General features: G+C 38.3%; 1 protein-coding gene and 1 non-coding gene across 3 annotated transcripts in view; both read left to right on the plus strand.

The window, feature by feature from the left end:
- ZDHHC17 (zinc finger DHHC-type palmitoyltransferase 17) overlaps nucleotides 1-27,358 on the plus strand; it is a 224,584-nt gene that overhangs the window by 20,015 nt on the left and 177,211 nt on the right. The window lies entirely within an intron of this gene.
- LOC111759036 (U6 spliceosomal RNA) lies at nucleotides 8,801-8,902 on the plus strand. The gene has a single exon (XR_002793134.1). It is a non-coding gene; the product is annotated as a U6 spliceosomal RNA (small nuclear RNA).

Consider the following 27,358-nt stretch of genomic DNA (forward strand, 5'->3'; position numbering starts at 1 on the left):
AAATTCTCTCTTTTTTTTTGTATTTTATGATGTATTGTAGTTTGACAGTGTTTTCTTAGTGGCACATAAAGTAATGGTGCATATTACAATTATCAACATCTTTGATTCTATGAAATGCTGTTTCTAAATAAAATTTGCAACAGTCCTTGTCACATAGAGTTAGCTGTTAGTCTATAATTCTTATTTTCTCTCTGCAGTTCAAGATTGTGACTGAGAGAGCATGTTTATCATTGTGAAGTCTATTTTTATGTTGGAGATATTATTTCCCCATGTACATTCACTGAAATAATATTACTTTCCATTCATAATTTTGGAAATATCTTCAATAAATTGTAGACGTTATTTTCTCAGGAAAATTTGCTCTCTGATTGAACACCCATAATATAAATATCTGGGTTCTTCTAGCTGTTATGTCAGAAGTCAATTAACTTGATTTCATAAGTCCATGAAGGGGGCACACTTGGGAAAAAACATTTTAATGTAGTAGACCAAATATAAGCTTAACCAAATATTAGACCAAAACATAGCAGACCAAATATAAACTTAAGTTTTATGAACTATTATCCTAATATTTAATTTATTCTATATTCTTGAATAATATATAAATTTTTAAGATATTAGACATTTAAGCCCCAGCATGGGTTTTTTGGCCTTAAAAAAATGTAACACATGATAAGTGTCAGAAACTTAAATAGTATAAAGTTTCCCACCCCTACCAAACTCACTTCTCTCACTCCTCACAGTTAGCCACTATTTTTGAGTCCTGTCAAATTTTCTATGTTTATGTAAATGTTTTTTATGTACATGCTTATAGACATTTATTTTCTTGCTTTTTTATACAAATGGTTATCATACATGTGACACTATTAAGAAAGTTGCATTTCTTCTGAATACAATTTGTACATATTACATTTAGTCTATCCCATTCTTTGTTATGTCTAGTCCTGTGTTGTACAGTATGGTAGGCATCAGTGACATGGCTGTTTAAATTAAAATTGGGAGTGGGGGGAGAAATAAATCTTTTTAAAAATTCAATTAAAATGAATAAAATTAAGGTTCAGTTCTTAAATCACACTAATTGTGTTTCAAGCATTTATATTAATCATTGTGACTAATGGTATTTATTTTTTTTAAAGATACATTTATTATTTCTTCTCACCACCACCACTGATTGTCGGCCTTGTGTCCATTTGCTGTCTCTTCTTCTTTGTCTGCTTGTGTTCTCATTAGGCAGCTCTGGGAACCAATCCTGGGACCTTCAGGAGTGGGAGAGAGGTACTCATTCTCTTGCGCCACCTCAACTCCCTGGTCTGCTGTATCTCTTACTCTTTTTCCTTGGTGTCTTTCCTTTTTGCGTCATCTTGCTGCGCCAGCTCTCTGCATGAGCTAGGACTCTGTGCAGACCAGCACTCCTGCATGGGCCAGTTCTCCACACGGGCCAGCTTGCCTTCACCAAGAGGTTCTGCGTATCTAACTCTGGACCTCCTAAATGGTAGATGGAAGCCCAATCACTTGAGCCACATCCACTTCCCAATTGCTATTGTTTTAGACAGTATGGAGTTATATAATGTCCATAATTGCAGGAAGTTCTATTGGACAGCACTAGTATGGACGGTTTTGTGTTTTTTTTAACTTTGGATGTTTTCCTAAAGTTTTTAAACTGTATAACCAGTTTTATTGAGGTATATTTTATGATAAATTGGGAAAAAAATGTGTTCAGGTTGACTTTTTTTAAAGAGATAAAATTAACCTTTTATTTTGACATAATTATACATTCACATATACTTTGAAGAAATAATAGACATTTGGTGTACCCCTTACCCAAATTCCCCCAATGATAACATCTTGCAAAATTATAGTATAATATTACAATTAGGGTATTGACATTAATAAAGTCAAGATTCAGACCATTTCTGTCACCACATTCACATGATTCAGACCATTTCTGTCGCTCCTTTATAGCCACACCCTTTTCCCTCAAACTTCTACCCCCTTCCTTAACTCCTGGCAACCACTAATCTATTTTCCATTTCTATAATTTTGTGCTTTCAAGAATGTTACATAAATGGAATCACATTGTACAAAGCTCTATGGGATTAACTTTTATCATTCAGCATAATCCTCTGGAAAATCATTCATGTTGTTGAGTATATCAGTATATATATGAATATATGACAGTTTCTTTAACAATTACTCATTGAAAAACATCTGAGTTGCTTCTAGTTTTTTGCTGTTATGACTCAAGATGGTATAAACATTCATTTACAGGTTTTTGTGTAAACACAAATTTTCATTTCTTGGGGTAAATGTCCAGAAGTGCAGTTGCTGGGTTATATGGTAGTTACATGTTTATTTTTTTAAAGAAACTGCTGAACTTTTTTCTGCAGTGACTGTACATTTTACCTTCCCATCAGCAATGTATGAGAGTGATCCAGTCCTCCTGCATCTTCACCAGCATTTGGTATTATCACACTTTATTTTAGCTCTTCTAATACCTATGTGATGATAAGCTACTGTGACATTAATAGGCATTTAATATATTCATTAATATATATTTTTAAATGCTTATTTGTCATCTGTATAGTCTTTTTGATGAATTGTCTCTTCAATCTTTTTTTTTACCCATTTTTTAATTGATTGTTTCTTTTTACTTTCGAGTTTTGAGTTCTTTATGTATTCTAGATACTAGTCCTATGTGGGATATGTGGTTTGCAAATATTTTCTCCCAGTTTGTAATTTACATTTTCAATCTTGTAACAGGGTCTCTCTCAGTCTAAAAGTTTTTAATTACAGTGAAATCCAGTGTATCAGTTTTCCCAGTTATGGATTGTGCTTTCTGTACTGTCTAAGAACTCTTTGCCTAGCCATCGATCCTGAAGACTTTCTCCTATTTTTAAGTTTATAGTTTTTCATTCAGCATTAAGTGTGTGATTAAATAGTTCATTTAAATAGCTCCCTATTTTGGACCACATTAGGGTTTTAGACCAAAATAGGGATACAAATGGGGCAGGGGAGGATCATTGGTGGGGGATGTCAGTGATGGAGGATACATGGAATGAAGTTCACCGGGGCATACGTATAAGGTGCATAATTGTGTTCAGATACTCATGGGGCTTTGTCACAGTGGGTGTAGACTCGCACAGTAACCAAAAGAATATTAAATCTCCATCCTGGGGAACTCTGAAATATTCTCTAACGGGACAGCAACAATCCCCCAAGTGCAGGGCAATGACTAGTGAAGAAGCTCCATTGATGGCCCCTTGCTATTGACAATTATGCTTATGAGCCTTTGGTCTTGAAATTGCATCTTCGCATAGTGCCCTAGGGTGCCTGAGAGTTACCTTCTGAGAGCCTTCATGTTGCTTAAATGTGGCCTCTTTCTAAGCCAAACTCAGCATATAAATGCATTACCTTCCCCGCAGTGTGGGATCTGACTCCCAGGGATGAGCCTCCCTGGCACTGAGGGATTACTACCATGCACCAATGAGCAATGCAACTGGAAAAAGACATTGAATGAAAGGGGGGAAAGGTAAAGACAAATGAGTTTATATGGCTAAGAGACTTCAAAGTGAGTCAGGAGGTCATCAGAGAGGTAATACTTATGCATGTCTCAGTAGGATTTCATAGACTGCCAAAGTAGATACTACCCCAAATAGTGGGGCTCCTGAGGGCTCTGGAAACACCCAGGTCCTATGGTCATGGCAGATAGCTATGGAATTTGGTGCCTTGCCAGTGGGCCCAACATTGGTGTTTGTGGTCCAGAGTATGACAGAGTTGGACTCACATGTGACTTCTCTACACATGTCTTTTCGGTACCTTCTATTTGAACCTATAGTTGGTACTGAAGTTGGTAGGTATACATACAGGAGACTTGAATCTTTGGGCTGTCCATGTACCAGCTGGGCCGTGAACCTCAGCGGAGTTGTAACACGTACTCTCTAGTTCATTGGAATCACCTAAGACAACCAATAAGGAGGTGAGGATAGACAACCACCATACCAGGGAACTGAGAGAGTCTACACCTGCAGGCAAGAGAGTTCCAGCCATCAGCCGTGTGGGATCAGGCCCGCTCTCAGTTAGTGGTGGAGTTGCATCACCATCCCAGAATTGTAAAGATAGGGGAATAAAATGCGGACTAGAGTGGACCTACTTATATTCTGCTATAGACTTATTGTGATTCTAGCAATGGAAGAATTTATATTATTAATGTGGAGACAGTGGCCACTGGAGGTGTTGAAGGCAGGGAGAGGGAAAAAGAGGTGTAATATTGGGGCATTTATGGGACTTGGAATTGTCCTGAATGACATTGCAATAACAGATATAGGCCATTATATATCCTTCCACAACCTACAGAATTGAGTGGGGGAGAGTATGACCTATAATCTGTACTTAGTGGCAATGCTGCAACTGTGTTCATCAATTGTAGTGAATATACCACACTAATGAAAGAAGTTGTTAATGTGGGGAAGGGTGGAAGGTATGGGGAGTGGGACATATGGGAATCCCTTATATTTTTTTGTGAACATTTTGTGTAATCTATGTATCTTTAAAAAAATAAAATATATGTAAAAAATAAATAGCTCTCTACTCTTAAGGAAATTTAATTTGTAATTGTAACCCCCTTTCCCCTCCCCCCCCCCCCCAGCAGAATTTCCTGGGGCACAGATGGTTTCACTGGAAAATATTAGCTAACACTTAAGAAAAAAGTTAACACTAATTCTACAAATTCTATTCCACAAAACAGAAGAATGGGGAACATGTCCCAGTTTTTTTGTGTGTGAGGCTAATATTACCCCAATACCAGAACAGACTAAGACTGTAGAAAAGAAGAAAAGTATAGATCAATATCCCTGAGGAATAGAGACATAAAAATCCTTAACAAAGTAGTCATACCTTGGTCCTTGACTGCTCTGAAACTCATCAAATTTGGTACTCAGTGCTTTATGATGCAAAAATTTTGTCCTGCTACTCATCATTTGTTTTGTACTCAAAGCAATGAGCTAGAATTTGTTGGTGTCAGTTGCCTCATGACTCGCCACCCTTTCTAGCCAAAACAAAGGGTCATGCATTAGTCACCTTGTAGCTCTTGGCAGTGTGCACATCCCATTGTTGTCTTGTCTTTGCTTCAGTGGTCATTTTATGTATTTTTGCATTTTTTTCTCATCATAGATCCTAAAAAAATGAGCAGTATAAGTGCTGATAAGAAAAGAAAATTTGCACCACAAAATGAGGAAAAAAAAATAATAGGTAAATATGAGAGCAATATTCGCATTACTAATCTTGCTAGGGAATATGGTATGCCTAGAATAGTGGCCTCCACGGTCTTTAAAAAGAAAAAAGCATTGCAAAAGGAGTTGAAGCAGTAGTAAAGCAGCATTCCCAAACACTTGAGGAAGCTGAAAAGCTGTTATTAATTTGGGTAAAGGAGAAGCAGTTAGTGGGGTACAGTGTATTGGAAGCCATGATAGATAAAAAAGCGAAAATGTTGGATGCCAGTGTTTTAAAAAACAAACTGGAGCTGAGTGATGAGAGTGCTGAAGTTGTGAAGGCCAGCCATGGCTGGTTTGATAATTTTATTTTATTGTTTTGAAAAGATTTTATTTTTATTTTTTTCTTTCACTCCCCCTCCCCCTCCTTCTCCACCGCCCTGCTGTTTTGCTGCCTGTGTCCATTCACTGTGTGATCTTCTGTATCTATTTCTCTTTTTGTCTTCTCATCTTTCTCCTCTAGGACTCACGGGGATTTGATCCTGGGGACCTTTGATGTGGAGAGAGGTTTCTTGTCAATTGCTCCACCTCAGTTCCTAGTTTTTGCTGCGCTTCACCTTGACTCTCCCCTTTGTCTCTTGTTGCATCATCATCTTGCCACATGACTCACTTGCGCAGGCACTGGCTCACTGCGTGGGCACTCAGCTCACTGCGTGGTTACTCAACTCACCACGCTGGCACTGGCTCGCCATGTGGGCACTCATGTGGACACTTGGCTCACCACATGGGCACTTGGCTCATCATGTAGGCGCTGGTTCGTCTTGCAGGCACATTTTCTCTTTTCACTAGGAGGCCCCAGGGATTGAACCCGGGTCTTCCAATGGTAGGTGGAGGCCTTATCACTTGAGCTATATCCACTTCCCTGGTTTGATTATTTTAAAAAGAGGACCAGCATACATAGTGTCATGAGGTATGGCAAGGCAACAAGTGCTAGTGAAAAGGCTGCTGATGAATTTGTCAGTGAATTTCAAGACTACATAGAGGCTGAGGATTTTATTCCCCACTATGTTTTTAACTGTGATGAGACCAGAGTTTTTTGGAAACAAATACGAGTAAAATCTACATCATAAAAGAGAAGGCATTATAAGGCCACAAACCAATGAAGGACAGGCTCACTCTGTTGTGTGGGAATGCTAGTGGGAACTTAAAACCCAAGCCTCTACTAGTCTGTCATAGTAAAAACCTGCAAGTTTCCAAGAAGCATGATGTCATAAAAAACAAACACCATGTGATGTGGAGGGCAAAACAGCAAAGCCTTGATCATGAGGCAAGTTTTTTCACCGAGTGGATAAATGAAATGTTTGGTCCCACAGTGGAAAACATATTTGCTGGAGAAAGATTTGCCTCTGGAAGCTCTTCTACTTTTGGACAATGTGCCTGCCCACCTTCCAGGCTTGGAGGATGACTACCTGTAGGAGATCACCTTCATCACTATAAGGTTCCTGCTACCCAACACTGCTCCTCTCATCTAGCCCATGGACCAGCAGGTCATTTCAAAAATCAAAAAAGCTGTATACCTTGCATTGTTATGAGGCATTTGTTACAAATTATGAAAGAATATCTTCAAAATCTTACTTCTTACTGTAGCCCTTATCTTACATTTGGTGTATTTTTCCCTCAAACTACCCCCTATATGTTATGCATGTGTGATTTGTAAGTTCACAACTTTTACCCTACACTTATTGTTCATGTGAGCTCACATATAAATGACAATAATAATAGGGTGGGTTGGGAGAAAATATACCAAATGTAAGACAAAAAAAAAGTTGCACACCAAGTCGCTTTTCCAGAGGTGCTTTGTGATCACCGCTGACGCCCAGTTGACCCTCACAGAATTCTGGAAGGAGCATTTCAAACCCTGCACTACCTTAACCTTATTGATAAGGCATGGAATGAAGTCTCTTACAGGACAATGTATTTGGCATGAAAGAATTTGTGGCCAGAAGCTGTGACTCAGAGAGACTTCTAAGGGTTTGAGGTTGACCCCAAGCTTGCAGGTATAGAAGGTACAGTTGTGCAGGATATTGTATCTTTGGGCCAATCCATGGGTCTGGAGGTTGATGTTGCAGATGTTGAGGAGTTAGTAGAAGAACATTGCCTGTGGTCTAAGTTGAGAAAAGGCAGAAAAGAGAAAGAACACCTGACGTGCAAGTATCCAGTGCTCTATTGGAGGGGAACTCTCCTTCCACACAATGCTCCATGTAATCTCTCCTCCTCACCACTCCCTTCCACCATTCCATTAAGCCATGAACTCGTCTCAGTACAGGGTAAAGTGAAGTTTTAATTTTATTTAATCTAACTATTTATTTTTATTTCTCATGTAAAGTAGTGATATACAACCCTGTCATATTATATATTGCCTTAAAAATGTGCGTTGTCTTTAGTTTGGGAATGCATTAAATTTATTTACATTATACCTTATGGGAAAAATTTGTTGGTTCTCCTTGTTTTTGGCACTCATCGTTCTTTCTGGAACCAATTAACAATAAGTACTGAGGTACCACTATCTTAGCAAGTAGAATTCAGCAATATAAAAAAAAAAAAAGATTTATATACCATTACCAAGTGGAATTTATTCCATACTGGTTCAGTACTCAAAAATTGGGTGAGTTCTAGTAGTTTGTGGGATTTGTTTTTGCTTTTTGTTTTTTTAAGGAGTTGGTTCAGTTAATTAAGGAGTTGGTTCAGTTATCTAAGTTGTCAAATTTATGTGTTTAGAGTTGTTTGTTATATCCCCTTATCCTTTTGATGTCTGTGAGGTCTGTAGTGATAACCATTTCATTTCTGCTATTACTAATTTGTGTGTTTTCTCTTTTCTCCTCAGTCTTGATAGAGAGCTGTCAGTTTTATTCATCTTTTTAAAAAACCACCTCTATTTCATTGGTTTTCCTTTATTGTGTTTCTGTTTTCAATTTCATTGACTTATGTGACTAATTGTTTTATTTTGGCAAGGCTTCTATAACTAATACCACAGACTGGTTGAACTAACAGAAATTTTTTGTCTCATGGATTTGGAGGATGGAATGTCAAATCAAGGTGTAACCAAACCATGCTTTCTCTGAAGTCTGTAGTGTCTGGTGGTGGCTTGCTGGTAATCCATAACTCATTCTGTACCTTTGTCACATGGCCATCTGTCTCCTACTCCTACTGTGTCCAGATTTTCTCTAAGGACTCCATTCATATTGAAATAAGGCTCACCCTAATTGTTTGTCTTCATCTTTCAAAGATCCTGTTTACAGATATGTTCACTTCCACAGAACCCAGAGTTTGGATTTGAACATGTCTTTGTGGGGACATGACACATTCTCCAACAGTTCACCCTTTGGACCGCCAAAAGACATGTTTCTCCCATATGCAAAATATGTTCACTCTATCCTAACATCCCAAAAGTCTTAATATGTTTGAGTACAACTCCAAGTCCAAACTCTTATCAAAATGAGTTATGGTTGTGGTCTGTCTTGGGGCAAAATTCTTCTCTGTGAAAACTCTGAAATCTAGAAATAGTTACCTGCTTCAAAAATGCAATGTACATTGCACACTTTGGCAGCACATATACTAAAATTGGAATGATACAGAGATTAACATGCCCCCTGCACAAGGATGACATGCAAATTCATGAAGCATTCCATATTAAAAAAAAAATACAATGGACAGGAGTGGATGTGGCTCAAGCAGTTGAGCACCTGCCTCCCACATCAGTGGTCCTAGGAGGGTTGGTTTCCTGGTGCCTCCCAAAGAAAAAAAAACAAACAGCAAGCAAACAAACAATCAAAACAATGAGCAAACAACAAGCAAAAAAGATGAGGGAGTCAACTCAGGGGAGCTGATGTGGTTCAGTGGTTGAGCGCTTGCATCCCACATATGAGGTCCTCGGTTCAATCCCTGGTTCTGGTCTCAAAAAAAACAAAAACAAAAACAAAACAATGGACAGGCATAAGATAGATATTCCTATTCTAGAAGGGAGAAATTGGAAGGAAGATGAGTCACAGGGCCCAAGCAAGTATAAACCCCTCAACAAAATGTCCATTACATTTCAAGGTTGCATGTGTCAATATTTCAGTCCTTTTTATCACTTAATATTCTATTATGTGTACAGTCATACCTCATTTTATTGAATTTCACCTTATTACTCGTCCCAGATACTGAGTTTTTTACAAATTGAAAGTCTGTGGAAACTGCATTGAGCAAGTCTGTCAGCACCTTTTTTTCCAACAGCATGTGCTCTCTACGTGTGTCTGTCACATTTTGGTAATTCTTGCAGTATTTCAGACTTTCTCATTATTGTTATATCTGATATGGTGATCTGTGATCAGAGATCTACAATATTACTATTGTAGTTATTTCGGGGTGCCACAAACCGTGCCCATATGATACAGAGAACTTAAATAAAAGTCATGTCTGTTCTGGCTGTTCTACTGAACAGCTTTTCAGTCTCTCTCCTCTTCTTGGCTCTGCCCCGCCCCCCATTTCCTGAGACACAACAATATTGAAATTAGGCCAATTATTAACCCTACAATGGCCTCCAATTGTCAAGTGAAAGGAAGAGTGGCATGTCTTTCACTTTAAAATAAAAGCTAGAAATCATTAAACTTAGTGATGAAGGCATGTTGAAAGTCAAGCTGGGCCCAAAGCTAGAACTCTTGCCCCAGAACAGTTAGCCAAGTTATGAATGCAAAGGAGAAGCTCTTGGCGGAAAATTAAAGTACTACTCCAGTGAACATGCAAATGTTAAGACAGTGAAATAGCTTTTTTGGTGATATGAGAAAGTTTTAGTGGTCTGGGTAGACAGTCTAACCAGCTGCAACATTCCTTTCAGTCAAAACTTACTCCAGAGCAGGGCCCTAACTCTTCCACACTCTGAAGGCTGAGAGAGGTGAGGAAGTTACGGAAGAATGTTTGAAGCTAGCAGAAGTTGGTTCTTGAGGTTTAGGGAAAGAAGCCTTCTCCATAACATAAAAGTGCAAGGTGACAAAACAAGTGATGATGCAGAAGCTGCAGCAAGTTATCCAGAAGAGAGAGCTAGCTAAGATAATTAATGAAGGTGGCTACATAAATGACATATTTTCAAGGAAGACAAAACAGCCTTCTCCAGGAAGAAGATGCCATTCAGGACTTTCATAGGTAGAGAGATGAAGTCAATGTCTGGCTTCAAAGGATAGGCTGACTCTCTCTTGTTAGGGACTAATGCAGCTGGTGATTTGAAGTTGAAGCCAATGATTGTTTACCATCCTGAAAATCCTAGAGCCCTTAAGAATTATGCTAAATCTGCTCTGCCTCTGCTCTCTAAATGGAACAGCAAAGCCTAGATGTAAACAGTTCATCTGTTTACATGATGGTTTACTGAAGATTTTAAGCTGACTCTTCACCTCTACTGCTCAGAAAAAAGATTCCTTTAAAAATATCACTGGTCATCGACAGTGCTCTGATGGGGATGTACAACAAGATTAATATTTTTATGCTTGGTAACACAGCATCCACTCTGTGGCCCATGGATCAAGGAGTAATTTAAACGGTCAAGATTTTTTACTGAAGAAATACATTTCATAAGACTGTAGCTGCCATAGATAGTGATTCCTCTGATAGATCTGAGCATAATCAATTGAAAACCTCCTGGGAAATATTTGCCATTCTATATGCTGTAAAGAACATTCATAATTCACTGGAGGAGGTCAAAATATCAATATTCACAGGAGTTTGGAAGGAGCTGATTCTCACCCTCTTGGATGACTTTGAGGAGTTCAAGATTTCATTGGAAGAAGAAACTACAGATGTGGTAGAAATAGGAAGAGAATTAGAAATGGAGCCTGAAGATGTGACTGCAATCTTACGATAAAAACTTGAATGGATGAGGAGTTGCTCCTTATGTATGACAAAGTGGTTTGAGATAGAGTCTACCGGATGATGATACTGTGAACACCGATGAAACGACAGTGATGGATTTAGATTTTACATCAACTTAGTTGATAAACCAGCGCAGGGTTTTAGAGGATTGATTTCAGTTTTGAAAGAGATTCTACTGTGGGTAAAATGCTATCAAACAGCATTGCATGCTGTAGGGAAATCTTTCATGAAAGAAAGAGTCAGTCGATGTGGCAAAACTTCATTACAGGCTAATTTTAAGAATTTGCCACAGCCACCCCAATCTTCAGCAGCCAGCACCCTTATCAGAAACAGCCACCAACATTGAGGCAATATCCTTTACCGGCAAAAATATGGTTAGTATTATAGCAATATTTTAAAATTAAGGTACATACATTTTATTTTTAGACATAATGGTTTGTGCCCTTAGTAGGCTGCAGTATAGTGTGAATATAATTTTTATATGCACTGGGAAACCAAAAAATTCTGTGACTCGCTTTATTGTAATATTTACTTTATTGAGTTGGTCTGGTATCAAACCCAGAATATCTTCAAGGTATACATATGTACACCACATTTTGTTTATCCTTTCATTGTTTGATGAACACTTGGGTTGCTTACATCTTTTGGCAGTTGTGAATAATTACATTATGAACATTGCGGTTTGAGTTCCTACTTTGGGTTCTTTTGGATATATACCCAGAAGTGTGATTGCTGTGTCATGTGATAATACTGTAATTAACTTTCTGAGGAACTGCCAAATTGAATTTCACAGTGTCTGCACCAGTTTACATTCCCACCAGCAGTGAATGATTGTTCCTATTTCTCCACATCCTCATCAACACTTATAATTTAATTTTTTTAAAAAATCGCCATTTTAATGGGTGTGAAATAACATCATATTGTGATTTTGATTTACATTTCCCTGATGGCCAATGAAGTTTAGCATGTTTTCGTGTGTTTTTTGACCATTTGAATATCTTCTTTGGAGAAATGTTTATTCAAGTCTTTTAACCATTTTTTGAAATTGGGTTGTTTTTCTTTTTTGTGGTTAAGTTGAAGGATTTATTTATATATTCTAGATACTAAATTCCTTTCAGATAGGTAATTTCAAAATACTTTCTTCCATTGTGTAGGTTGTCATATGAGTCCTCCGACTTTATTCTTTTTTTTTTTTTTTCAAGATGTTTTTGGCTATTTGCAACCTTTTACCCCTCCAATTAAATTTAATGATTGGCTTTTCCATTTCTGCAGAGAAGGTTGTTGGAATTGTGATTGTGATTTCATTGAATATATAATGTGATTCAGTAGAATTTGTACCTTAACAGCATTTAGTCTTCCTAATTCATGAACACAAAATGTCCTTCCAGTTTTTTAGGTTGTCTTCAATTTCTTTTAGCATAGCTTTGTAGTTTTCTGTGTACATGTCCTTTACATCCTTGGTTAGATTTATTTGTAGATATTTGATTCTTTTAGTTGCTGTTGTAAATGGAATTTTTTACTTGATTTCTTCTTCCACTTATTCATTTCTAGTGTATAAGAACATGGCTGGTTTTGCATGTTGATCTTATACCCTGCCTCTTTGCTCAATACATTAATTAGCTCTAGGAACTTTGTTGTGGACTTTTCAGGATTTTCTGTATACAGGGTCATGTCATCTGCACTTAGGAAGATTGATTTACTTCTTTCCAACTTGGATGACTTGTATTTTTATTTAACTTTATTTTAAAAAATTTCCTCCCTAATTGCTCTGGCTAGAACTTCTAGTACAATGATGAATAACAGTGGTAACAGTGGGCTTCCTTGTCTTCTTCCTGATCTTAAAGGGAAAGCATTCAGTCTTTCATCATTAATTAGGAAGTTAGCTTTGGGCTTTTCATTTATGCTGTTTATCGTGTTGAGGAAATTTCCATCTGTTCCTATGGTTTTAAGTGTTTTTATCAAGAAGTGGTGTTGGATTTTGTCAGATGCCTTTTCTATATCAACTGAGATGATCCTTTTACATTTTTTCCTTCATTCTGTTTGTGTTTTATGTTAGTTACTTTTATTTTATTAAAAATATTTTTATTTTTTATTTTGAGTTACCAGGGCTGGCAGTTGAACTGGGGACCTCTTATGTGAGAAGCCCACACTCAGTCACTGAGCTTCATCAGCTCCCTGAGTTGGTTTTTTCATTTGTTTGATTGTTGTTTGTTTTTGTTTTTAGGAGGCATGGGATAACCTGGTACCTCCCACGTGGGAAGCAGGCACTCAACCGCTCGAGCCACATCCATTCCCTGAGTTACTTTTCTTATGTTGAACTACCTTTGCAAAGCTGAGATTAATTGTGGTGTATAATTCTTTAATGTGCTGGTGGATTTGGTTTGTTTTTATTTTGAGAATTTTTACATCTATATTCATAAGAGATAATGGTCTGTAATTTTCTGCTCATGTGGTGTCTTTATATGGCTCTGGTGTACTGGTGTTATTAGCCATGTACAATGAATTAAGGAATGTTTCCTTTTTAAGTTTTTGGACAATTCTGAGCAAGTTGGTATCAGTATTTCCTGGAATGTTTAGTAAAATTCCTCTGTGGAGCCATCTAGTTATGGCCTTTTCTTTGTTGGGAGTTTTAAAATTATTGATTAAATCTCTTTACCAATTATTGGTTGTTGAACTCTTCTCTTTTTTTTCCTTGAGTCAGTATAGCTAATTTTTGTATTTCTAGGAATTTGTCCATTTCATCTAGGTTATCTAATTTGTTGGTTTATGGTTGTTTAATAGTTTCTTATTATAGTCCTTTTTATTTTAGTGGGATCAGTAATGTACCCCTTTTCATTTCTGATTTTAATCATTTGTCCTCTTCATTATTCTAGCAGAAATTTGTCAATGTTTTTAATCTTTTCAAACAACCAACTTTTCATTTCAGCAATCCTTTTATTTACCACCCTCACTGTTTGTGCTCACTGTCAGCTCTCTGTGTCCGTTTGCAGTGTGCTTTCTGTGTCTGATTGTCTTCTCTTTAGGAGGCAGCAGGAGCTGAACCTAGGACCTCCCATGTGGGAGAGAGGCACTCATTTGCTTTGTTGTGTCTCTCATTCTCTTTCTTCTTTGGGTCTCCTTGTTGCGTCAGCTTGCTGTCTTGCTTGTCCTCTCCAGGAGGCACTGGGAACTGAACCTGGGACCTCCCATGTGGTAGTTGGGAGCTCAATTGCTTGAGCTACATCCGCTTCCCTTTCCTTCTTTTTTATTCTCTATTTCATTATCTCCTCTGTAATTTTTCTTATTTTTTTCCTTTGGCTTAGTTTGCTCTCTTTCTCCATTGTTTTTTTTTTTCCAGTTTTGAATTTAGGTCTTTGATTTGAAATCTTTCTTTTTTAATGTAAGCATTTGGAGCTAGGAATTTCCCTCTCAGCATTGCCTTTGCTGCATCATTACAAGTTTTTGTGTGTTTCATTTTCATTCACCTCAAGGTATTTCCTGCTTTACCCTTGAGTCCCTCTCTTTGATCCACTGGTTGTTTAAAAGGCTGTTTAATTTTCATTTTCTGTAAATTTTCCATTTCTCCCTCTGTTATTGCTGTCTAGTTCATTCTATTGTGGTTGAAGTAGATATGTTGTGTAATTTGAATATTTTTGAATTTATGGAGGCTTGTTTTATGACCTAAGGTAAGGTCTATTCCAAGAGTGATTTATGTATACTCAAGAAGACTGTATATTTTGTTTTTGCTAGGTGAAGTGTTTTCTTGGGTCCAGTTGGTTTTAGAGTATTGTTTAAGTCTTTTGTTTCCATTTTGATTTTCTGTCTGGTTGTTCTAGCCATTATTAAAAATGGTGTTTTAAACTCTCTTATACTGTTAATGTAGAACTGTCAGTTTCTTCTGTTAAATCTGTTAGTGTTAGCTTCATATATTTTGGCTCTGCTGTTAGGTGCATATATATTTATAATTGTTATGTCTTGTTGAATTGACCTCTTTATCAGTGTATAATGACTTTCTTTGTCCCTGGGTGTTCTTTTTTTTTTCTTTGAGCATTTTTAATTGTATTTTTTGAAGGTATACATATCACAAAAAATTTACATTAAAAAATACAAGAGGCTTTCACTTACCCAACACCTACCCCACCTACTCCTCCCGCATCAACAACCTCTTTCATCATTGTGGGACATTCATTGCATTTGGTGAACCTGGTTGTTACTTTTGACTTAAAGTCTGTTTTATCTGATATTAGTATATATACTCAGCTCTCTTTTGGTTTCTGATTGCATGGTGTATTTTTCCCGTTGTTTCACTTTCAATCTACTTAAGTCTTTATATCCAAAAGTTGAATCTCTTGTAGACAGCATATAATTGTTTCATGGTTTTTTATCCATTCAGCCAATCTCTTGTCTTTTCATTGTAGAGTTTAATCTGTTTACATTTTGTTGCTGCATCCCTTCCCCCAGCCTTTGTTATCTCCTTCCTCCAGCCATTGCTGTCCTTCCCGCCAGTCCCGCCCACGTTGCCAATATATAATCTGCCTTCTTCCCTGGCTACTGCCTACCTCATAGCCGCCTGCACAACTCCGCCTATCCACTACCGCCCCGTAGTTAACCCGCCCCAGCTCCTGCCCCTCCCTCTACCCAACCCTATATAACCAAGTGTATTTCCGCAATAAAGCAGACTTGTTCCTGCGCTCAGGCTGTCTCCGTGGTTTTTACCGCGCGTCCCCCACGCCTGGAGAACCTAGGCCTACGCGCTGGCCTAGGGGCTTCCCGCCGAGCCGTGGAAGGCTGCCCGGACCTCGTGGGCCGCTAATCACTGCCAGCGAGCCCACACATTTAAAGTCACTACTGATAATGCAGGACTTTTGCCATTTGCAATTTAGTTTTTGTTAGTCTTATACCTTTTTGTCTCTTTTGTTAATGCCTACTTTGATATTTCTTTTGTATTTTTTGTAATTGTACCATACTGAGTCCCGTCTCAATATGAGTATATTTTTCATATATTTTCCTTGTGACCCTGGAGTTAAGATTAAGCATTCATGTATATAGCATTCATATTTGATTTGATGGCAACCTGACTTCAGTAGCGTACCAACACTATTCCTATACCTCTCTGTCCCTCAACCATTTTTTGTACTTAATACAAATTATATCTTTTTGCTATTGTATGTCTGAAACCACAGATTTTCCTTTACTTTTTATACATTTGCATTTTAGCACTTGCAGGAAATGAAGTTATATTCCAAGAAATACAATGCAATAGTACTGGCATTTATAGTTACCCTAATGGTTACCTTTACCAGACTTCTTTATTACTTCATGCTGCTTTGAACCACTGTTCTTCAACCTAAAGAATTTCCATTAGCATTGTTCCTAGAGCAGGTCTATTGTTGATGAACTCCCTCGCTTTTGTTTATCTGGGATTATCTCAATCTCCCCCTCGTTTTTGAAAGAATATCTTACTAGATATAAAATTCTTGGTTTGCAGTTGTTTTCTTTCAGCACTTTATTTCAATCCACTGTTTTATGGTCTGCATGGTTACTGATGAGAAATTGGCATTTAATCTATGTGGAACTCCATTGTACATGACTCCATTGTATATGACACATTGCTTTTCTTTTGCAGCTTTTAGAACTATCTTCTTATGCTTTGCATTCGGCAGTTTGATCCTTTTTGTGATGAGGCATAATTTTCTTCAAGTTCATTCTCTTTTTTGTTCTCTGGACTTGGATGTTCATATTCACATCTTTTGCCATGTTTTGGAAATTTTCTGTCATTATTTCTCTGAAATTTCCTTTCCCTGTTTCTCTCTTCTCCTACTGGGACCCCCACAATGTGTATATTGATATGCTTCATAGTGTCCCAGAGATCTGTTAGGCTCTTTTAGCTTTTTATGGTTCTTTTTTCATTCTGCTTCTCAGTTTGACTATTTCAGTTGTTTTGTCTGAGCCTACTGATTCTTTCTTCTGCCAGCTCCAATCTGCAGTTGAACCCTTCTGGGAAATTTTCATTCAATTATTGTGGTTTTCAACTCCAGTGGTTCTGTTAGTACCTTTTAAAAATTTCTACCTCTGTTGAGATTCTCATATTGTTCATTTATTGTTTTCCTGATGTCCTTTAGTTCTTTTTATTTTTCTTCATCATTTGAGTATATTGAAGATTTTCTTCTTAAAGTCCTTTTCTTGTATTCCAGAGTCTGATCTTCCTTGTTAATATTTTCTGGATTTTTATCTTCTTCCTTTGGATGGGCCATCAGTTCCTGTTTCTTTGTCTTGTTATCTTTTTTATTCACTGTACATTTCATATTTTATAATGTTTACACTGTGAATTCATCCCTGAGATGTCTGTTTCTTGTTTGTAACCACCTGGTGATATGAAAAAGATTTACCTGATTATCGGGAGCTAGCAGAATCTAGCAAACCTAAGCAGAAAATCCTTTTTCACTGTCTTTGTCTTTGTAAATTGTCTTTGATTTGGCTGTTGCTCTCTGTCAGAGTTCAGCCCTCCTATCAGAATGGTCAGCCCAGGGTGAATGTGAAGTACAGGGTCTTCCCTGACTTCCAGGCCTGTGTCTTGACTTCTGATTTTGCTTGCTAGTGGCCTTAGGTATTCCCATATGTACAGGAGTTTGCCCCTCTAATTTCTAAGAAACCACATTTTCTCCCTCTTCAGGGTATTATACTGCAGGACTTAAAGGGGGTAAACCTTTGCTCCAGGCTGTCCACCTCAGTTATTTCACTCTTTCATTGTCTCAAGCAGCTATTGCTTGGAGGGCAAATTTTGGAAGGTGGGGCATGCAGGAGAGCAGTTTCCCAAGGTAGTCTTTTCCAGCTTGAACAAGGTCAGGGACACACAAAGGGAGTGCAGTAGGTTGCAAAGTGCCCTGAGGAGACAAGAGGGAGTCTCCAGGAAGGGTTCTAGAACCTTCTCTCATGGCTCTCCAAAGCTATGCCCTTGTACAGCAAATGCAGCCCTTTTCCTCCTCAACTCTGTTTCCTTCTCATTCCTCAGTTCTCTTCTATTGCCTTTGACCCAGGTGGGTTGGAACAATGACCACCCTCAGGCCACACAGTGGTCAGAAGTAGGTAAGCAAAAGCGGTAATAAAATTGGCTCACATGAAGCTATCCCTCCATCCCTGCTCCCTACTCCTGATCTTGGGGAAATGGATTTTTATTTCCCTCTGTATTAGTCAGCTAAAGGGATGCTGATGCAAAATACCAGAAATTGATTGGTTTTTATAAAATGGCATTTATTTGGAGTAGGAGCTTACAGATACCAGGCCATAAAGCATAAGTTAGTTCCCTTGCCAAAGTCTATTTTCATGTGTTGGAGCAAGATGACTTCCGATGTCTGTGAGGGTTCAGGCTTCCTGGGTTCCTCCCTTCCAGGGTCTTGCTTCTCTCTGGGTTCAGGGTTCCTCTCTTTCCAGGGCTTGCTTCTTCCTGGGCTCAGCGTTCCTCTCTTCCTGGGGCTTCTTCTCTTTCTTCTGTGAGCTTATTTCCCTGTGCTCCAACTTAAGGCTTCAGCATCAGATGACTCCAACATCAAAACTCCAACATTAAGAACCTTCAACTCTGTCCTTTGCCAATGTCCTAATGACATGGCCCAGTCAAAGCCCTAATCATAACTTAATCATGCCCTGGTACAGACCAGAGTACAAACATAATCCAATATCTAGTTTTGGAATTCATAGCCATATCAAACTGCTACACCCTCTCCTGGCATCATCAAGCTACATCAGGGGTCAGACTAATTGGGAGCACCTTTAACACCCATATGTCTATAAGCATTCTGCTTGGGACAATATGTGTATGCTTTAAGATGATAGAAACTTTCTCTACAGCTCTCCTCAGTTTTTTTCTGAGCCTTCAAGAGAATCACCTTTAATGTCCATATCTTTACCAATAGTCTCTTCAATGCTATTTAGGGTTTTTCTACCAAGTGCCTACAAATTCTTCCAGCCTCTACCCATTACTCAATTCTAAAGCCACTTCCACTTTTTGAGACATTTGCTGCAGTAGCACTCCACTTTTTTTGGTACTCAGACTCTTAGTTCACCTGGCTTGCCATAACGCAAAAACACAGTTAGGTTGGCTTAAACAACAAGAATTTCTTGTCTCATGGTTTTGAAGGTGAGAAGTTCATTCAGCAGGCCATGCTTTCTCTGAAGTCTATAGCATTCTGGCTGTGGTTTGCCAGCAATCCAAAACACAGTCTCTGTTTCCATCACATGCTGATCTGTTGTCTTCTTTCTTCTCCTCATTCCTTCTACTATGTCCATATTTCCTCTGCTTATGAGGTCTCTAGTCATATTGGATTATGGCCCACCCTAATTCAATTTGGCCTCACCTTAAATAATAACATTTTCAAAGATCCTATTTACAAATGAGTTCACATCTATAGGATTTGAGGTTAGGACTTGAACTTATTTTTCAGACATGATTCAATCTACAACAACTTTATTCTTTTCTATCTTCTGTTTGTTTTCAGTTTATTTTGTGCCTTTTTAGGTTCCTAAGGTGAGAGCTTAGTTTATTTCAGACTTTTCCTCTTTTTTAATTGTGATGGTATGCCATTAGTGCTATAAATTTTTCTCTCAGTTCTGCTTTAGCTGCATCCTGTAGATTTTTATTGTTTTAAAATATGTGATGACTAAATTAATGAATATTTGTTAAACTATTTTATTTTAAAATAAGCCTTTAAAAATTTTGTTTGCTGTCTTATTCCTGTATATTTGCTTATTTATTTTTAAAAGATTTATTTATTTATTTATGTCCCCCCTTCATGTCCCCCTCCCTCTGCCCTGCTGTTTTTGCTGTCTGTGTCCATTCACTGTGTGATCTTCTGTATCTTTTTCTCTTTTTGGTCTTCTCATTTTTCTCCTCTAGGATTCACTGGAATTTGATCCTGGGGACCTCTCATGTGGAGAGAGGTTCCCTGTTAGCTGCTCCACCTCATTTCCTGGTTTCTACTGCTCTTCACTTTGATTCTCCCCTTTGTCTCTCTTTTGTTGTGTCATCATCTTGCTGTGTGACTCACTTGCATGGGCACTCAGCTCACTTTGCAGGCACTGGCTCGCCACGTGGGCACTGGCTAACCATGCGGGCACTGGCTTGCCTGCAGGCATTCTTTCTTCTCTTCTTTTTCACTAGGAGGCCCAGGGAGCGAACCTGGGTCCTCTCATATGGTAGGTGGAAGCCCTGTCATTTGAGCCATATCCACTTACCCTTATTTATTTTAATTAATTATTTTTTAAAAAGATATTTAGTTTACGTAAATGTTACATAAAAAAGATAGGGGGGGAAACGGACTTGGCCCAGTGGTTAGGGCACCTGTCTACCACATGGGAGGTCCGCGGTTCAAACCCCGGGCCTCCTTGACCCGTGTGGAGCTGGCCCATGCGCAGTGCTGATGCGCGCAAGGAGTGCCCTGCCATACAGGGGTGTCCCCCGTGTAGGGGAGCCCCACGCGCAAGGAGTGTGCCCAAAAGGAGAGCCGCCCAGCGCGAAAGAAAGTGCAGCCTGCCCAGGAATGGTGCTGCCCACACTTCCCATGCCGCTGATGACAACAGAAGCGGACAAAGAAACAAGATGCAGCAAATAGACACAGAGAACAGACAACCGGGGGAGGGGGGGGGGAATTAAATAAATAAATCTTTAAAAAAAAAAAAAGATAGGGGATTCTCATATGCCTCACTCCACACACCACCCGTATTTACCCCCATTAACATCACTCTTCATTAGTGTGGTACATTTATTGCAATTGATGAACACATTTTAGAGCATTGCCCCAAAGCATGGATTATAGTTTACGTTGTAGTTTACACACTCTCCCACACAATTCTGTAGGTTATGGCAAAATATATAATGGCCTGTATCTGTCGTTGCAATGCCATTCAGTGTATATCCTGCTGTATTTCGGTGTAATGTTCTGTATATGTCTGTTAGGTCCAGATCCTCTAATGTATTACTCAAGTCCTCTGTTTCTTTATTGAATCTCTGTCGAGATAGTCTGTCTAATGGTGATAATGGTGTATTAAAGTCCTCCACTATAATTGTAGAGGCATCTATTTCTTCACTTAGTTTTTCCAGTGTTTGCCTCATTTATTTTGAGGTGCTCTGGTTAGGTGCATAAATGTTTTATGATTGTTTGTTCTTCTTGATAGATTATCCTTTTTTTAAATTAATATATAGTGTCCCTTTTTGTCTCTTAAAATAGTTTTGCATAAAGTCTGTTTTGTCTGATATTACTATAGCTTCTCCCACCGTTTTTGGTTATCATTTGCTTATAGAATTGTTTCCAACCATTCACTTTCAGTCTCCTTGCATCCCTGCATCTAAGGTTGGTTTCTTGTAGACAGCATATAGGTGGGTCATTTTTCTTTATCCATTCTGCAAATCTGTGTTTCTTCACTGGTGAGTTTAATCCATTAACATTTAATGTTATTACTGTCAAGGAATTACTTACATTAGCTGTATTATTTTTAGGTTTATGTATTACCATATGTTGTTTCTATTTCTCTTCTTATTTCTTAGTTCTTACACTCTCCTCTAACTCTCTCTCTCCTGTTTTTTCCTCTCTACCTGCAGAACTCCCTTTAGTATTTCTTGAAGTTCAGGTTTATTATTGATAAAGTCACTTAATTCCTGTTTATCTGTGAATATTTTGACCTCTCCCTTGTTTTCGAATGCCAGTTTTGCTGGATAGAGAATTATTTGCTGGAAGTTTTGTTTCTTTTAACGCTTTGACTATGTCATACCACTGCCTTCTTGCCTCCATGGTTTCTGATGAGAAATCAGCATTTAATCTTATTGAGTTTCCCTTGTACATGATGGTTCTCTTTCCTCTTGTTGCTTTCGGTAGTCTCTCTTTGTCCTGAGTGTTGGACAATTTGACAAGTATATGTTTTGGAGTAGGCCTATTAGGATTTATATTGTTTGGGGTATGCTGCACTTCCTGGACTTGTATGTCCATGTCCTTCAATAGGTTTGGGAAGTTTTCAGCCATTATTTCCTCCAACACACCTTCTGTCCCCTTTTCCTTCTCTTCTCCCTCAGGAATGCCTATAAAATGTATGTTTGTGCGTTTCATGCTGTCATTCAAATCCCTGAGTCCCTTCTGGATTTTTCTATCTTTTTTCTTTTTTTCTTTTTATTATTACTTTCTTTTTTTCTTTTTTCTTTTCTTTTTTTCTTTTTTCTATCTGTTCTGCCATTTGATTTTAGCTATACTGTCTTCCACATTGCTGATGATTTCCTCTGAATGTTCAAATCTGCTGTTACATGCTTCCAGTGTATTTTTGATTTTTTGTATTGTGCCATACATTACCATCATATCTGTTATCTTTTTATGTGTTTACAATTTCTTCAGTGTGTTCTCCCAGTGTGTTCTTTTTTTTAAAATTAATTAATTAATTTCTCTCCACTTCCCACCCCCCCACCCTGGTTGTCTGTTCTCTGTGTCTGTTTGCTGCATCTTCTATGTCTGCTTCTGTTGTTGTCGTCGGCATGGGAATCTGTGTTTCTTTTTGTTGCGTCATCTTGTGTCAGCTCTCCGTGTGTGTGGCACCGTTCCTGGGCAGGCTGCACTTTCTTTCGCGCTGGGTGGCTTTCCTTATGGGGTGCACTCCTTGCGCATGGGGCTCCCCTATGCGGGGGACACTCCTGCGTGGCATGGCACTCTTTGCGCGCAACAGCACTGCGCATGGGCCAGCTCCACATGGGTCAAGGAGGCCCGGGATTTGAACCGTGGACCTCCCATGTGGTAGATGGATGCCCTAACCATTGGGCCAAGTTCACCACCCCAGTGTGTTCTTAATATCCTTAATCTCTTTCTTCAGTTCATTAAACTGATTCATGATATTTGTTCAGAGATCTGTGGTTAGTTGTTCCATCTTCTGCATCTCCTATTTTTTTGTTTTGTTTTGTTTTTGTTATTCTTCCTCCTGTTTTTTATTTGGTTCATGGGACTGAGCCATGTCTTCCTGCTTTTTAGTGTGGGTTGCAGTTTTTTGTTGGTGTCTAGGCATCAGTTTTTCTTGATGAGTTTGTTCAGTTGATTATCTTCTCTGTGTAATCTAGGGTTTTATTTTGTTGTTTTTTTATGGGGGCAATGTTTTCTCTTTGACACTTTGTTCCTTGTATTCTCTTCCTTTCTGTTGTCTATGTTTCCTTGAAAAAAAAAATTAAGGCCAGAGAAAAGGAAAGAAGGATAATAGTAATAATAATAGTAGAAGTTAGGAAAGGAATCATATAAGACCTAGGAAAATGAATTATTAATTCAAAAAAGAAGTGAAGAGGAATAAGAATAAAAAAGTGGAATACAAATAACGAGATGAGAAACCTTATAGAGAAAAAGAGATAGGCCAGTACGAGGAAAATAGAGGGAAAGAGAAAAGACATAGAAAATTGGTAAAAAAAAAAAAAAAAAAGAAAGAAAAGAAAGGATAAGAGGAGAGAAAAAGCCACACAAAATGTGGACCAAAGAAAAAGAAGTGGAAAGTTAAGAGCAACAACAGAAAGCAGAAGATGGAAAGATGATGATGGAAGGAAAAGAAATAGGGTAGGTAGACCAAATTGGTAGAAAACAACAAAAGGGGAAACAAAGGAAGGGGAAACACAGCAAACAAGAAGCAGGACAGCAGCACCTGATTAAAGAAAAAGGGTGGGCGGAAGGGGAAGAAAGATGATAAAAATGGAGAAAAAAAGTTTAAAAAACAAAAACCGTTGAAAAACAACCTTTCTTCTTAAGCCCCTAAGGATCTTCTCAGGCTGCAGTTGTTCATCAATTAATTACCCTGTAGCCTGCCCTCTGCAGGTTTTAAATCTGGTTTTAGGAAGTTAACTAAGTTAAATTTTTTAAAAACCTGTTTTTTTGAAAGAAAAGTAAGAGATCCAAGAAAAGCTAATAGAAAAAAGAATGTCTATATGTTCCCTGTATCAGCTGGATATCTGATAACCCCATAGATCACTTCTCTAAGAAGAGCTGGAAATTGAACCAGGGGACTTGTGTATTCAACACAGGAACTCCTCTACTGAACTAAACTTTCTTCTTGGGCTGGTTAGCCTTTCAGAAACTTATCTGCCTACTTTCCCTCTGGCAGGTTAGAATCTTTGCAGTTGGCCAAGTCCTGCTGATTAGGCTCCTTTCTGTCCCCACCTCCTTTCTATTCCAATTGCTTTTTCTCCCAAGACAGCTGGGTGTGACACCCTGTGTGAGTGGATCCTCCCTTCCCTCTCCTGGTCAGGTTGAGGTCCTTTCAAAGATTGAATGGGGACGGGTAACAGAACTCACTGGAACTGAACTCACTGCAAAGAAACCATTCTCCACCCTCTTCCAGACCCCTCCTCCTCCCAGGGGACACTATATATATATATATATAGGCCCTTGAGAGCTTATTGAAGCTTTCTACCACCTGCCTCCCTTACAGAAGTTGGAATTTTGATAGTTTTAAGTCTGGACTAGTCAGTTGCCTGTCCTTGCCCTCTCCCAACCCAAGTTCCTCTCTCCCAGGGTGACTGGGTGTGTCAGGCTGCCTGAGTAGATTCCCTTCTCCCCTCTTCCAGGGGCCACCTTGGTGCCAGCTGGTATGCTCCCCAGAGTTCAAAGGGGGCCAAGGAAATCAAACACACAGATAGGAAATCTCTCTCCACCCTTCACCAGAACCCTCTTCCTACCAGAGAATGCTCTCTCCCACTCAGTGGCTTGTGGTAGTCAGGAGGTTCATGGATGCTTTTTCCCTTGAGGGTGGAGCTGAGCCGTCCACCATTTCCAGTTACAGGGCTGAGAAACTCATGGTTTTCCTTGGGCTCTTTATCTCTTTGTCCATTTCCCTCCAGATTGATGCCCTGAAGCCTCCTACTCTATGGGTTCCCAAAACAACCGACTTGGGTAGGATTTTGCACTTTCTCAGCCATTTTTTGTGAGGGAGCTGGGGAGTGCACACCTAAACGGATGCCTTCTTGCTGGAACTCTCTTCTATTTTATTATTTATTTTTACTTAGTTATCCCCCCTCACCCAGATGTCTGCTCATATCTGTCTGCTCATTGTTTGCTCACCTTCTCCAGCAGACACCAGGAACTGAACTTGGGGCCTCCCTTGTGGTATAGGCAGGTGCCCAACTAGTTGAGCTGCATCTCCTTCCCATCTATAGGTTTTAATATGTATTTAATATATTTTTTCATTTTAATTCAGTGCAATACATATATTTTAATTTCTCTTGAGATTTCCCTTTGAATCAATTTCTAAGTGTTTAGAGATTTGGAACCCTGTTATCTTTCTATTATTGATTTCTAGCTTGATTTCATTGTGATTGTAGAACACACTCGGTGTGATTTTTAAGTTATTTTGTGTTTGTTGAGGTTTGTTTTATGGGCTAGGATATTGTCTGTCTTGGTATGCATTCCATTAAACTTGTACAGAATCTGTGTTCTGCAGTTTTTGGGTGGAGTACTCTAAAAATGTCAATTAGATCCTGTTGGTTGATGGTGTCATTGAGTTCTAGATCTGTGCTGATTTTCCATGCTGGTTCTGTTAGCTGTTGAGAGAGAGATGTGAAAGTCTGTAACTATTGTGAATTTGTCTATTCTTTCAGTTCTGTCATTTTTGGCTCACGTATTTTGCAGCTAGCTCTATAGTTTGGTTCATACACATTTATGATTGGAAGGTGTTCTTGGTGGATTATTCCATTTGTTATTACAAAATGTCTCTCTCTTTCTCCAGTAATTTTCTTTGCTCTGAAGTCTCCTTTATGTAATCTTTGTGTAATGAGTCCTGATTGTTTTGGTTAATATTTTCACAATATATCTTTTTCCATTCTGTTGCTTTCATCTTGCCTATATTCTGATAATTGAAGTGAGTTTCTTAAAGACAGCACATGGGTTATGCTTTTATTTTTATTTTTTTTGTTTTGGTAAATAATTAACTTTACATAACAGTTTTAGTTTTATATGAAAATTGTACAGGAAGTACAGAGTTTTCCTATTAACATTTTACACTATTTTGGTACATTTGGTACAAATGATAATCTCGTGTTGATACACTCTTAACTAAACAGGTCTATGGTTTATATTAGCATCACTCTTTGTGTTATATATAACCATATGAGATTTTTCAAATGCTTAATGTCATGTATCCATTCTTATAGTATTGTATAGAGTAGGTTCACTGCCTAAAAATGCCATTTCACCTATTCCACCCACCCTAAATCTGTGATCTTTTTACTGTCTCACTAGTTTTGCCTTTTCCAGAGGTTGGAGCCATGTAGTATGTGTTCTTTCCATATTTGCTTTTCCCCCTTAGCAATATGCATTTAAGATTTCTCCATACCTTTTGGTGTCTTGATAACTAATTTCTTTTTATCACTGAATACTTTTCCATTAGTGTGGATGTGCCACAGTTTGTTTACCCATTCACCTGTTGTAAGACATCTTGATTGTTTCCAATTTTTGGCAATATGAGTAAAGTTGCTATAAACATTTGTGTGCAGGTTTTTGTGTGTATTACTTTTGAGTAAATAGGTAGGACCATAGTTGCTGCTTAATATGGTAAGCCTGTGTTATGCTTTGTAGGAAACTGACAAGCTGTCTTCCAAAGTGGCTGTATTACATTCCTACCAGCATTGAATAAAGTTAAGTCATGTTTTTTTAATACATTCTGCTAATCTCTTTTTTAATTGGTGTATTTAGACCATTTCCATTTAATATTATTAGACTTGCTAGGGTTTAAGTCTGCAATTTTATATTTTTGTTCTCTGTTCTCTGTTTTTTGTTTCTGTCGTCTTTTTCCTACTGTGTTGTTTTTGTAACTTTTTGTAATTTCCCTTATGAGTTTTTCCCAGAATCTTTGTAGGATTACTTCAGTATATCAAATTTCTACTGTGCAAGATTCCCTCTCTTGAGAGACTACATTCTTTTCCCTGTGTGTAACTAGTTTCAAATGGGAAATGTAGGACATACGGTTTTTGTGTTACGGTGTACCAGATAACCCAAAATCTCCTATTGCACAAACCTAGATATTTCTGTGTAATTATAATACCACCACCCCCCTGTGTGACAGGCAGGAGCCCAATTGCTTGAGCCACATCCGCTTCCCTACCACTCTATTTCTTTGCTTTTTGTAGCAAAACTACTCAAATTACCTTTCTTCATATCTTTTCTTAAATGAACTTTAGTATGGTGTATGCCCCCAAAGTAACACAACCTCATTATTTGTCAAAGTAACATTATCTCTCTATTGCTAAATCAGTCCTCAACTTGCAGCCCTTACCC

Source organism: Dasypus novemcinctus, chromosome 12, assembly GCF_030445035.2.
Source record: "Dasypus novemcinctus isolate mDasNov1 chromosome 12, mDasNov1.1.hap2, whole genome shotgun sequence".
Lineage (NCBI taxonomy): Eukaryota > Metazoa > Chordata > Mammalia > Cingulata > Dasypodidae > Dasypus > Dasypus novemcinctus.